The following is a 13,268-nucleotide window of genomic DNA, read 5'->3' as shown; positions in this document are numbered from 1 at the left end:
TATTTATGCCGGCACTAAGGCTCAGTGAAAAAGAGCGCTGCCTACGCTAAGGTCCACTGTTCATCGGTCCAGTACGAGCGAAACCAAGCGCTCCAGGAAGAAGGGAGATAGTAAAGGTAATAAGAAGAGGCAATTTCAGCGTTACATGTCTGCGGGATGTGTGCTATGTCTGCCCTGATCTCCAGATAGCTGGGACAGTGAGCTCTGTCACGCCATCCGAAGTTGCAGAGCAGTAGGGGACCGAGGAGGGTGCTAGCTTGAATTTGACGAAGGACGTTCAGTTCAGTTCAGTTTTATTTCTTTGAAGGATTGCTAAGCGTGTGTTTGTTCCGTGTTGAGTGACGGGTGTGGTTGAGTTACGATTTTTTGAATTTTGCTGATTTTCGGGTAGCGTCCAGCTTACATTTGCTCCTTGCATGTTGCGGCGCCTTCCGCTGACGTTGTATTTAGCTAGATGATTGAGGGCGCCCGGATAAACTTTAATTTTTTTTTTCTAACCTAACGGGGAATAGGCACTTAAACTGCACTGCCGCGATATTTGGGCGTGTATTGATATCTCTTTATTTTTTTGAGCGAAGCATTAGAAACACATGATGTGAAAGCTATTGAACCGGACACTGTGGCTTCAAGGAAGTTTTTTACTTTTTCAATGTCAACTTTTTCTTGAGTACGTTGTTATAGTTTTGTGGCCTGAGACATATAGTTCACCAGAGACCCGTACTCTACCTGTAAGCAGCCGAAATCGGGCTGAGTATTTTGCGACCAACCCGTACAAAAATAACATGGCAGTTACACTGTGTACGAACAACAGTTCTTTACTAAAACGTCTTGAAAAAGTTCTCTTTTCTTCATTTCTGCTGTGAAGTATAATGCGTGTTCCTTTATTACTTTGTGCACTTGTTCTGCTTTAATATTTATTTCATGTTTCTCAGTTTCTTAGCGTTGTTGTGTTTATACGCTCGAGAGTCTTTAAAATTTTATTATTATTGTTAATTTTTGTCGATGCTAAAATGCTAACTAAAAGTGGTTTGAACTCTGGTGTGGCTGACGATTTTTAGCGACGTAATAGTTTTCTTTGCTGACCAGGGGGCTTGCTGTATTCGGTTTTTCAGGGGATGGCACAAGCGAAAAGTGGTTTAATAATTTTGAGCGGCTCCGTTTCTTTGACAGAATTCAAGTGAACGATGAAAGTTCTTTCACCACACGCGCTAGCGCGGTTGCGCGTAGTGCTCGTTTATCGCTCAGAATAGGCTTTCCCAGCGTTATAAGAAAGTCGTATATCTTACCGAACGTCAACTATTGTTCGCAGAAGCGTAAGAGCGGATGTGGCCGCCTCGTAATTTCTTGTTACCAGCACGTTCTCGAAATAAGGCGCGCGTTATAAAAGGCGTAGCGATTGCATCGCGAGTTTGTATGCGCGTGCAATCGGTCCAGGATTGGCACGCTGTTATTCTTGCTGTGCTTGTGATGAAATCGGCTTATGATTAACTTCTATGTCTAGAATGAAATTTTATATCGAACACCCGTAACGGCGTTCTATACTTGCCAATGTTAAAGTTGTCGTAGTGAGGGCCAGCGGCTGAATCGCCTTATAATTGACTTCCACATAACTCATAGTGCTCTATGCTGAATACCCTTATCTTCTAATGATGAATGTTAGATAAAGCGGTCGTATATTGTATTTCAAATTGGGATACCGAACGGCGCAACAACACCTTCATAATGTGATTTCTTTGGTTCCTTTCGGCGTAAGCGGCTTCTTTACGTGTTTCGTGAGGACCTTTGACAGCGTGTGCGGCCGCTAGGACAAAGTGAACATCCTTGACCTTAGCGTGACCTTCGCCGACATTGCATTTGGCCTTATTTTAAAGAGGAAGCCACGTGATCGACCACGCGCTTAGTAACTTGGCGAACGAGATGTGCCCGATTACTTGGATTCCACCGAGAGGCAATGAATGCTTCAAGAGAAATTTAAAAGAAAATAAATGTGGGAACGAGCATTTTTTAGTGACAGATCCTGGTGCGTTCGAAATCGTGAGGCGTTGCGTATACAGGGTGGCCAGTTATCCTAGCGAGATCTCCCCAATGTACTTTAACAGATTTGCAATTACCTGATCCTCCCCGGCTATTTTCCCCCTTGCATTGCTCCTAAGGCTTTTTTTACTTAATTATTTTGTTGCCGGTATGATGTCCAATTCCTTCACACTACTGCCTCCGCATTATACTCCTGATTACTTCGGATGCTGTTCACATCTTATGTTCGAAAAGCACTAACTTGCAAACGGGGACAGAACTATAGCTAGCGATTTTAGAACGTAACATGAAATACCTACTAGCCCCAGTCCTTACTCTTTTGTGCAGAATTACTCGGCTGCATTAACTATCTTATCCATATCGGTAATGACATTGCCCTCCCTGGATTTCTGGGCGCACATGTGATTTTTGATTTTCCTAGTTTCCTCTTGACCACTTTTAGGTCACCTCCGTTCTTTAGATGAAATTCGATTCTCTGCATATTATACTCTCTTATATCGGTTACCTTGAGCTTATTAACTTTGACCTTTCTGCCAGTTTTATTCCGTCTGTTGGATTAGAGGCTTTGATGCCTCGGCGTTTCTTAATCCGATCTCTCATCTCCTGATAGAGCTTTACCACTATCCTGTCTAGCTACCACCCCTCCCCTCTACTTCTATATCTGTGAGACTATTATACATTGCCTGAACACCCACCGTCCTCGGTGAAAGCACAATATTAGTTCTGCAAATAAATCTCGAATTCCTTAACTTTTCCTCTTACCGCTAACGCGTTGATGTTCTTCCTTATTAGGTTCCTCCGTTAACGCTTCAAGTCTAGGCTAATTCCAGACCTTATGTTCACTACAGCTCACGTTGCCCACTTCCACACCCTGCGCGATGCCGGGATGCTCGCACAATATAAAGTCTATTTCATTTTTGGTCCCGCCATTGGGCCTCTTTCACGTGCACTTCCGGTTCTCCCGTTTTAGGAAGAAGACATTAATGATCCGTAAATTATTATTTCTTTCTGCGAACGCTACGAAAAACTCCCCCTTGCTAGTCATCCACTGCCTGGTCTCCTTCCCACAAGTAGAGTGTACTGCGTTTTTATTTTATTCATTGCCGCTTCCACGTCTTCATAGAACTTTTATACTATCTCGTCATCATGACTCGATGTAGGTGCGCCCGTAAAGTCTTCAATTTGTACCTCTTATTAAGTTTAATTACAATAACTGCCACTCTATCGTAAATGCTTAATTATCCTTAATCCTTAACTGTTAGGAACCTCACACCTAGTTTTCGGCTGTTCGCTAAACAACGATAGCAAAGTACGTGCCCGCTTTTAAACACTGTATGCTCCATCTGTACTCATAACCTCACTAGGCCCTGTGGCATATCGTTCCATAATACCCGCCAGTTCCTCTAACAGCACTGCCAGGCTAAGCACACTGGATTAGATTGGGGTTAAATGTTTCCAGGTTCAGTTTCCAATGGCGGCCTGTCCGTGGCCAGAGATTCTTAGCACCCTCCGCTGCGTCGGAGTTCTGACCGTCGCCTTCGTTCGTTGCTGGGGGGGGGGGGGATTGCGTATTTACACCGGATTCGATGGCCAAGTACCACATCAGTATGACTTAATCCTGTTCTGGTAGGAGGGTGCGTTGTCTGCCCTGATCACCAGGATCAGACCGCACCCCAGGCTTAATTAGCAAACTCTGTGGACACTCGGGGATCTTTTTTTTTACCCAGTGAGGAATTGCGGAGGGACAGCGATTCGAACCCTGATCCTCTTGCACATGAGGCGGATGCTCTGCCTCTGCGCCATCGCCGCATGGCGTAGGGTAGGCAGTGACGCAGATCCAGACCACGAGAGTGGAATAGCTAAGAGAATAAGAATGGGTTGAAGTGCATTTGACAGGTACTCTAGGATCATGAACGGCAGTTTACTACTATTCCTCAAAAGAAAAGTGTGTAACTATCTTACCGGTACTCACCTATAAGGGAGACACATGGATACTAACGAAAAGGGTTGAATTCAAATTGAGGACAGACACATCGAGCTATGAAAAAGAAAATGGTAGGTGTAGCGTTGAGACAGGAAGAGAGCAGTGTGGGTAAGGAAACGTGCGCGAGTTAATGACATTCTAGTCGAAATCAAGAAGACATGGACGTGGAGAGGGCACGTAATGCGAAGGCAAGGTAACCGATGGCTGTTAAGGGTAACGGAATAGATACCCTGAGTGCTAGAGGGTTAGGTGGGAGGATGAGATTAGGAAGTTTGCGAGGATAGGGTGGCCACAGCTTGCGCAATACAGGGTTGGCTGGAGACTCATTGCAGAGGTCTTTGTCCATCAGTGGTGGTTAGGCGAACGATGAGGGGCATGATGGTGACCTTTTATCTCGATTACTTTTAAGTAAAGGTGATTTCTCATGTAACTGCGCTCATAAAAATTGTCGTCTGCGTCTTTGTGCGGCACCATCAGCGGTTGTAGTTTACAAACGCGGAATCTGCAAGTGCACGCGTGGCATGGCTTCACACAGTACATGCCTCTTGCACTGTGGGCATTATCTCTGAATTTATTAAATATTTCGCCCGAAAGAGATGCATAGTAAAGCAGATTCAGCAGAACCGAATCTAGATGCCATTTCAGCAGTGGTTTCGTCCTGCTTTGAACGCTTCATAAGAAAAAAAATTAAAAGCGAAGAGATCATTTCATAACCTGCGGCCGTAAGGAATATGCAGTGATAAATCGGATCTAGTCCCAAGGTCAAGGTTGCGGGCTCGATTCCCGTGCGCGGCGACTCCACGTGGACGTGAAGGCAACTCGAGAAACGCTCACGCAGTGAGAGAGATCGCATTAAAGGGTTTGCCGGGCTCCCCAACTCATTTTTCCGTCGATTAGAAAGATCATGAGTGGTTTCACTCGTTCACCTTATTGAGATCCGGAGAAAACCGCCGCGCAGGCTTAAAGGCCACGCAACGACGCACAGTAAAAGGTCAAGCGGAGGAGAAATTCCTTGCCGGTGACAATAGATTTATTTAGTCGTTGAGCGGACGTGCCATTTAACGGACGTTGAGGGCGTTATTTTGAGGCGTGACTCTTGATTTAGGTCGGCGCCACAGCGACTGTTGAAAAACAATACTTTTAAATCACCTCTACTCCTGAAAGCTGCAAAATGCTCTGTTATGATCGGTACGCGAAGCCTGTTCGCAGTTAGCGCAGTTTTCGAAGGGGAAATGCAGTTCAGGATTGACACGCAGTCACGCTACCATGCACGCAAAAACACCCACTCGCTTTCTTTGTCTGCCCACCCCCCAACACACGCACGCACGCCCACACACATCACGCACGCACAAATACAGCACCCATAACAGTGAATAAAAAAGGATAGTTTTAGTTAAACTTTGTACTTACGCTGAGCGATTCCAAGCTTTAAATGTGCTCTGATAATTGAGGCAGAAAGCTGCACTCTCCTGTCGCGCACGATGCTGAGTATTTAGCCTTCTCGGTGAGCCCTGTATTGTGACATAAGGTTGATAAGTGCGTAGAGGTCGATCAGCACAGACCCCACACAGCGAAGAGCGGTGGTGGGTGTAAAAGAGCCCGTTTACTGTCGCCGGTGACTTGTGCTGCGGGTATTACGTTCAGTGCTCAGCACCACACGTATGCTTGTGCGTGTGCGTACAGCAGAAAAGTGGTAGCAAAGCCAGGGATCGGGAGAGACGTGTCCTCATCTAGTTTGCTGCACAAGATACTCCAGCAGATTGCGGGCGCTTACAGCTGCAGAACACGTAAATGCTCACACTGTTTACTCCGCTGCTTACTTTAGCAATCACATATTCGTTGTTACCACCTTTTAGCACCACTGCACAATAAGGTTTGGTTTATTGGTGCTTAACTTCCCGAAGAGACTCAGGCTATGAGGGACGCCGTAGTGAAGGGCTCCGGAAATTTCGACCACCCGGGGTTCTTTAACGTGCACTGACATCGCACAGTACACGGGCCTCTAGAATTTCTCCTTCATCGAAATTCGGCCGCCGCGGCCGGGATCGAACCCGCTTCTTTCGGGTCGGCAGCCGAGCGCCGTAACCACTGAGCCACCTCGGCGGGGCCCACTGCACAATAAAGTAATCTTGCTACCTAGGGAGTGTTTACATTTGTTTCTATCAAACAGTGAAGTGTCAGGAAGAAAGTTAAAAAGAGGGCAAAAGAGAAAAAAAAATGCTAGGGTTTTAACATAGTTAAACAGAGTAGTCGCGCGAAAGCATGTGTTTAGCCTGATTGGCTCATGGTTCTCCATTGCTGAGTCGTCGGCACATCTGGCGACGATATTTGACTCAAGTTACGTTCTGATCGAGGTTAAGTTGATCTATTCGCATTGCCACGGGTTTGAATCCCAGTCACGGCAATATTTATTTACTCAACGTCAAGGTCATAGCTTCAGCGATGAATCGGCTTTTGCAGCTTTAGTCGTGAAGTATATAACTTTCGCTCTAAAAAAAGAAGGTAGGTAATTGGCACTCCAATGGCACTGCATGCGAAGAAAAGAAGAACTTTAGTTAGTCTAATAGTTAGCGCTTAACAATCTTTCTGCTGTCAGCCGAATACGCGTTCGCGTAGTAGAAGTATAGTCATATGCGCGTACTTCTTCGCAAGTCGGGATTCATGTCGCGGATGGTGGACCGCGGGTTATGTTTACATAAAGCAATAAAAACGATGGGGCATCTCGTATTCGTTTCCTAAATGTTTGTGCATAAGCTTTCCAGCACAGTGACTGCAGACTGGGCGCTCTCGTCATATGGAGAGCCTTAACGTCGAAGGTACGCATCTAAGCAGTTAGATCTGCAATAACGGGAATTCATAATGGAGCTAATGTCTCCTTAGCAGTAGTGTGTTTGTCGCTTTTTGTATCACTTGTATACTTTTCTTGTTCTACTGATGTACGAAGCATGCCCTATTCTGACACTGATCAGTTGAGAGAGTACTCTGCTCTGTAAAATTGCTTTACGAATAATATTTCTCTAATTATGCGAAAATTTACTGCGGGAAGTACAAAATCTTCTCCGTATTGTCCGGAGGAGCACTTTCGGCTTTATTAAATAGTTAATTAAACAACAAATGAGTTTTCTAATTTTCAATGATGAGATCTCTGGTTACCTACGACGGAGACGCGATGTATTGCGCAGCTGAATAACGGCACATACTGAAGCCAGAGCTGTTCTTTTTGCTGAAAACTTTCTGCCGGAATAAGCACCTTTAACTTCGGCGGCGCAAGGTAGCGTATGTATTTGTCGTGCTAACCTTACCTTTTTACTGTTTACGACTTCATTGAGCTCACCTACTTTTTGTACCAAGCCTTTGCACCATATGCTGCCTCGGCGAAATCCGCCGATCGAAACGCTGCTGCCACAGCCCAGTGGGTGTGTGGCAGCGGCGAGTTCTAAAAGGCCTATAAGTCTATGGATGTGGCTATGGCTTCTTCTGCTCGCTGCGCTATGAATGACGCCATGTTGAATGAAGCTGACAGCACGTCCTTAGGACAACGGACTCAGACCTTTGAAAATAGTTTATCGCCAGGAATAACCAAAGGGAATAGCGAAAAATAGTTAGCTTCCACTTGCAACAGCATTATCTTCTGAGCTTAACCAGGCTGTAACCATAGAGACACATTCAAGAAAATGTTTGATGTGGTCTTATCTGCTATTAAGATAGGGAAACAAATTGTCTACGTCATCCTTTACGCAGGTCACCTAGAACTCTAGAAACTACTTCGGTATTTGGGTTTAACATCCCGAAGAGGCACATGGGCTGTAAGGGATGCCTTAGCGGAAGGCTTGGAATTAATTTCGACCATCTCGGGTTTTTTAACGTGTACTGACACCGCGCAGCGCAAGACGCATCACATAATGGTGGAAGAAAATACGAAAAAAAAAATGTCAGTGATTTAAACCATACGGCTATAAAGGTTACGAAGGCTTACAAATTACGTGGAATTGTACTGTAAACCACGGACTCGTGATTAAGTAAGCATCGCGTCTAGTGTTGTGTGTGCAGATACTGTATGCGATAGTTATTTAAGCACAAGTCGGTGGTTCTTAATTCTTTCACTCTCACCTTCCTTCCTTCCTTCCTTCCTTCCTTCCTTCCTTCCTTCCTTCCTTCCTTCCTTCCTTCCTTCCTTCCTTCCTTCCTTCCTTCCTTCCTTCCTTCCTTCCTTCCTTCCTTCCTTCCTTCATTCATTCTCGGCGTGGTTAAGTCGTCCACTGAGAAGTGAGACAGTTACTGCGCCACTTCCTTTCCACAAAAACCAATTTTCCTTTTTTCAGTTTTCATTACTGTACGTGTTTCAACAAGGCACTTTTCAACAAGCACCGTGAAGGATGTCTGCCTTCACGGTGCTATATATCGCGAGGACGATAGTCGAGCAACTGATGCATCTTGTCACTACAAAATACAGAATTTTTTATGGAAGCACACAACCTGCAACACTCTGCAACATTATTTAGTGCGCTGCCCGTTGCATAGCAAGAATGCTGCTGCTTAGTTTCTTGGAGTTAAATTACAACACAGCCGCTCCTTGGTGGCAACAGGCCAATTGCAAAGGGTACCCTGGGTTGCCAGGTATGTAACGTAAAATCGCTTTCGCCCGACCCGCGAGTCGACAAGATGAGCGTTACCGAACAGACCCGTGGCGCAACTGTGTCAGGTCGCTGTAACAAGCACAGACGATACCCCAGCCCTTCTTCTAAGACATTGCGAAATAGCGTTCGACTCGAATCACTTGACATACTTACAAGCTGAAATGCTTTCACAGGGGTTTCTTGCCGCAATAGTTCTCTTATGTAGCCCACTCCATTTCGAAGACGTGATGAAAGGTTATCTACGAGTTGTTGGCGGGTAGAGGCGTCCTACCATGGGCGCTGAAATTTTGCCGCGATTGCTTTAGCAGGAAGATTTAGCCCCGAAGATTAGAACCTGTTTTTGCTCCTGTTGTTCGAAAATAAGTAAAGAGTAAAGATTAGTCCATACTTTCAGGCGTATAGTATGCCTCAAATGGAAACCCCCCAGCGGAGCCTCGCTGGCGGCAGTTGTCTTGCTGACTAGTTGTACGATCCAGGCTTGCTGGTCCGGGCTGTCGCTGGTCAGGGCCGCCTTCCGCTGCATGCTCGTGTGTCGGTTATGGCACTGTTAACGTTTCGTCTGGTTTGTCCTGGCATTCCCAAGAGGAATGGTGAAGCTTTGGGCTTGTCCCATGAGTGCATGCCACTTATTTCATGTGATCTTAGTGGGTATGGGCTGCATATCCATGGGCCGCGAATTAGGCCATTTTTGTGCAGGATTGTTTGCGGTGCCGCTATCGCTAGTACCTTGTTCGCCCCGAAAGTCGATGCCTCACTTATAATTTTGTGCTTCGCTGAAAGTATTATAGCGTTGCGAGTGGAGAATAGACTCGTAACGAGGATAAATGCAGTATATGAGCGTTGATTTGCAGGCGACAGCCTGTACCCCTGTGCCAGAAGTTGAGAGCCCAAGTGGTTCGTTTGTGAGCTACACCGTGTGGCTTGTAATACATCCTTAGGGGTAAAAATTTCCTGAAAGGAAGATTTTTGGTCCTACCCCCCCCAATGGGTAGGACTTCCACAAATGCTACAGAAACCCCACCACACGGCTTAGATGCAAGCCCGTTGGGCTCTAAACTTCTGACAAAGGGTGTACATGGTAGCGACCTTATCGACGAGACAGTGTGCGCATGCGCTTGCAACCACAGGCAGCTGTTGCAGGCTGCGATCAGTTGTCGCAAGGTTTGATAAAGATGGCAGAGGGGAAGGAGAGAAAGAAAAAGAGGCGTTGCAGGAGCAGTCGAACACGACGAACAGAGATTAGACCCGGCGATGTGTCGCCATGCTAAGAGCCAGTGAACCTGTCCGCACATACATCTGAGAGAGAGGCACACAGAGAAACACCAAGACTTCGCACCCTACAGCTGGGGCAGAAGTGACAGTGGCAGCTGGGGAGATTAGCATGACGCAGTTTCAGAACCAATTTTGGGTACTTAAGTGTCGCAAGTTAGAAGTAATAAAATATGTGGCGGGGCAAGTTGGTGACGCATAGTTTCTAGAATAGTAATGCAACGCTGCTTATTTCGGACGAGCACACAGACAGACATGACAGGAATGGCGCTCTCTGTGCACTCGTCTGAAATAAGTGGCGTTGAATTACTATTCTAGACACTAAGTTGCATGGACTGAATTCCATCGCATTGGACGAGACTCATCGAGACGTAATCACTTACCAAACATAACGCGCGCCAAAACGCCAGTGCACTCAAGTTTCGTGCGCAGTAAAACGATCCCAGTTGGTCGAAATTTATTCAGCGTCCTCCGCGCTGTCGTCCCTCATATCCCACAGCGTTGCCTGCTTTCAGTTTGAAAGTTTGATCTATGTGAGGCCGTGTGATGAGGACAGACATTTCTATGCATTCAGTATTGATGCGTAAATTCCGTTTTGATAAGTTTCTGGTGCACAACTCTGGTACAAGAGCTGCTTCTAGATTAACACAAGGCCTAATTTAAAAAAAAAATGAAAGTAACGAAGTGACAAGCTTTATTTCTTTTGTTAGCCGGTCTCAAATTGTGTTTTGGGCGCAACAAGCCTTAACGTGCCAGCAGAATTTAAGGTGTTTAAACGCTAAAGCTGTGCATAGATATCTAGGATGAAACGTTCGGACATTTTAATTCATGTGTTTTTATGGTCTCGACTATGTTTGCATGCGCGGGTACGTATAATGCGCTTCCGGCTACTCACATCTTGTACACAACATAAACGTATAAACCCCTTCACTCCGTGACTGGATTACTGGCAAAACCCGCTTATTACGAGAGCTAAGTTCGTGCGTCGTCTTCTTCTTTTCGTTTTATTTGGAGCTGACCGATTTGTTCTCGTGGTATTTGGTTGCGCAAGCAAGGAGGCGTGTGACACTCAACATAAGAATAAAAAACAATGCTCTGATTTTGGGCCGACACCTTTCTTATCGGCACCCCGGGCCGCCTGCAAGAAAAGGGCACGCAAGCTTTGTCGAGGAGCTAAATGTCAAATGTTAAAGCTTGCGCGTTATTAATGACCCGCTTGAAGAGATCGCTACTCGTTAGGTACCATCAAGAAACAGAAAATCAGCCTAGCATAAGCGTTTTTTTTTTTTTTTTGTCAGGGCTCACAAAGTACCTCAGTTCGAGGTAGGGAAAGGCCAGGGGTTGCGCACATGTAAACAGTAGAGTTTTTATCAATGTAACTAAACGTACAGAACTTGCACAGTGTTTTTTTTTGTTTCTGAATAAATGGACGGGCTGACATTAAGGCTTCATAACTAGAGGTCGTTGGGAGAGGCCTTTGTCCTTGTTTATGGTGGAGATGATGGTGACATTAAGGTCTCAGCAAGGGTAAAGTGCGCTTCCTGCGAACCTGTGTCACTGACCGGCTCCTTGTCGGGTTAGCTTTGCCCACTTTAATGCTTGGGGGAGAGGACGCGTTGTAGAAGGTTGATCGTGCACAACGGTGAGGTTGCGCACGCTCGATCAGTTGCCATGTTTCGGTGAGACATTGCGAAAAAATCGTATGGGTCAAGACTCCCCGCTTCTCTCAACACGCGCGCACATACAAACGTTACAAACCGGGAAACCTAAGGGGCTCTGCAATGATGTCGGTTTTAGAATTGTCAAGCTTACCTAGGCGGTTGGGTTCATAACCGAAGCTGGATAAAGCGCTGATAGTATAGCGCGAACGGTCTGTCCTGGGTCGATCAAAGCCGCAGGAGGTTTTCACCGCTGACTGTTTTTTTTTCTTTCATGATATTTATTCTACATGGTTATGTACAGAAAGGATATATGTACACATATATATGTGAGTGTATATAGACAAAAAAGCTATCTACAGAACAGCTAGGTAGGCGCTACCTGGCATAAACATGATAAAAAACGTAACTAAAAGGCCGGCAAAGATATACAGCTCATCAGGAGAGGAAACCATTCCGGTAAAAAGTCCAGTTCTTTGTAAATGTCCGTTACCAGCAGCAACATTAGGCTAAAACGAATTCTGGGCGAAACAACAGGTTCAACATTGCGGTCTTGCATGCGCGTTTTCCAAAGGCTATGAAGTCCAATCAGAAAAATCATATCATAGGGTTTCGAGTCAGGTTGGGAAACAACAAGGTAGCGCACACTGTAGGAATTTAGGAGAAAATCTTTCTGTAGCGTCCTCTGCAACACATCCCTAAACAAAATCGCGTCTTTGCAGTCTATAAAACAATGTTCCATTGTTTCAGGCACATTGCACAAGCGGCAGTTTACACAAGACACAACAATGTTTTTCCTATCGAGCCACGTGTTGACAGGTAGAGTTTCGGTGTGTAATTTATAGAAATATGTTTTGGTGCAAGGAGAAATTGGCATTTTGCGCGCTCACTTTAAAACATCATGACCCATGAGCCAAAAGTAGACAGAACGATACAGTGGGGGCGGAAAAAGCGTCGTTATCAAATCCCTGTACAGATTTTTGCGCGAACCATAATATAAGTACTCATTTGAAAACCGAACTGTCAAAAAACGTGCGGAGGCATAAACTTCCTGCATAAAGTCTAGTAAACGGGGGCGTTCAGTAAAATTGGAAGAAACTACGAAGTTCGGAAGCAGAGCCATGAAGTTAACCTACAAGAATGCTCTAATAATCGGATGGGAACAATCACGAAAAAAGAATAAACGGGCAACCAACTGTCTCACATACAGATGCTTTAGGCCCAGTCCTCCTGCACAAAGAGGGCTGAAAAAGTTATCACGCCGCATGGGCTCAAATTTGGAACACCAAGTAAAAGTCGCAACAGGGAAGCTTTGTCGCCATGACAGTGAAATTGGTGTGCACGCCTGGAACATGGAATCCCACGCTCTGCCTGGTTGTGGGTGGCGCGGTCACATTTACGTTTTAGCATCGCATTTGCCGCAATTGCAAACGCCATCTGCACTTGCTCTGTGGTTCTGTATGGTATTCTGCCGCCACCCATTTCTTTCACGCCAGTGCCCCAACCGTTCGTGTTTAACGTGCAACTGAGCTATCATACTCTCTTCACTGACAGCTCGTGCGAAGCAGAATAGCGCGTACCTGGCTACATGCACATCGAGTATCGAGTATGCTTCATTGGCAGACACCTCACAATGCAGCTGGTGAAATTCAATAGATGATCTAATGACAATTAAATTTCAATGTC

Source organism: Amblyomma mixtum, chromosome 1, assembly GCF_055824585.1.
Source record: "Amblyomma mixtum isolate Tamu chromosome 1, ASM5582458v1, whole genome shotgun sequence".
Classification (NCBI taxonomy): domain Eukaryota; kingdom Metazoa; phylum Arthropoda; class Arachnida; order Ixodida; family Ixodidae; genus Amblyomma; species Amblyomma mixtum.
The sequence above is the reverse complement of the archived record's forward strand: the minus strand, read 5'-3'. Positions refer to the sequence as shown.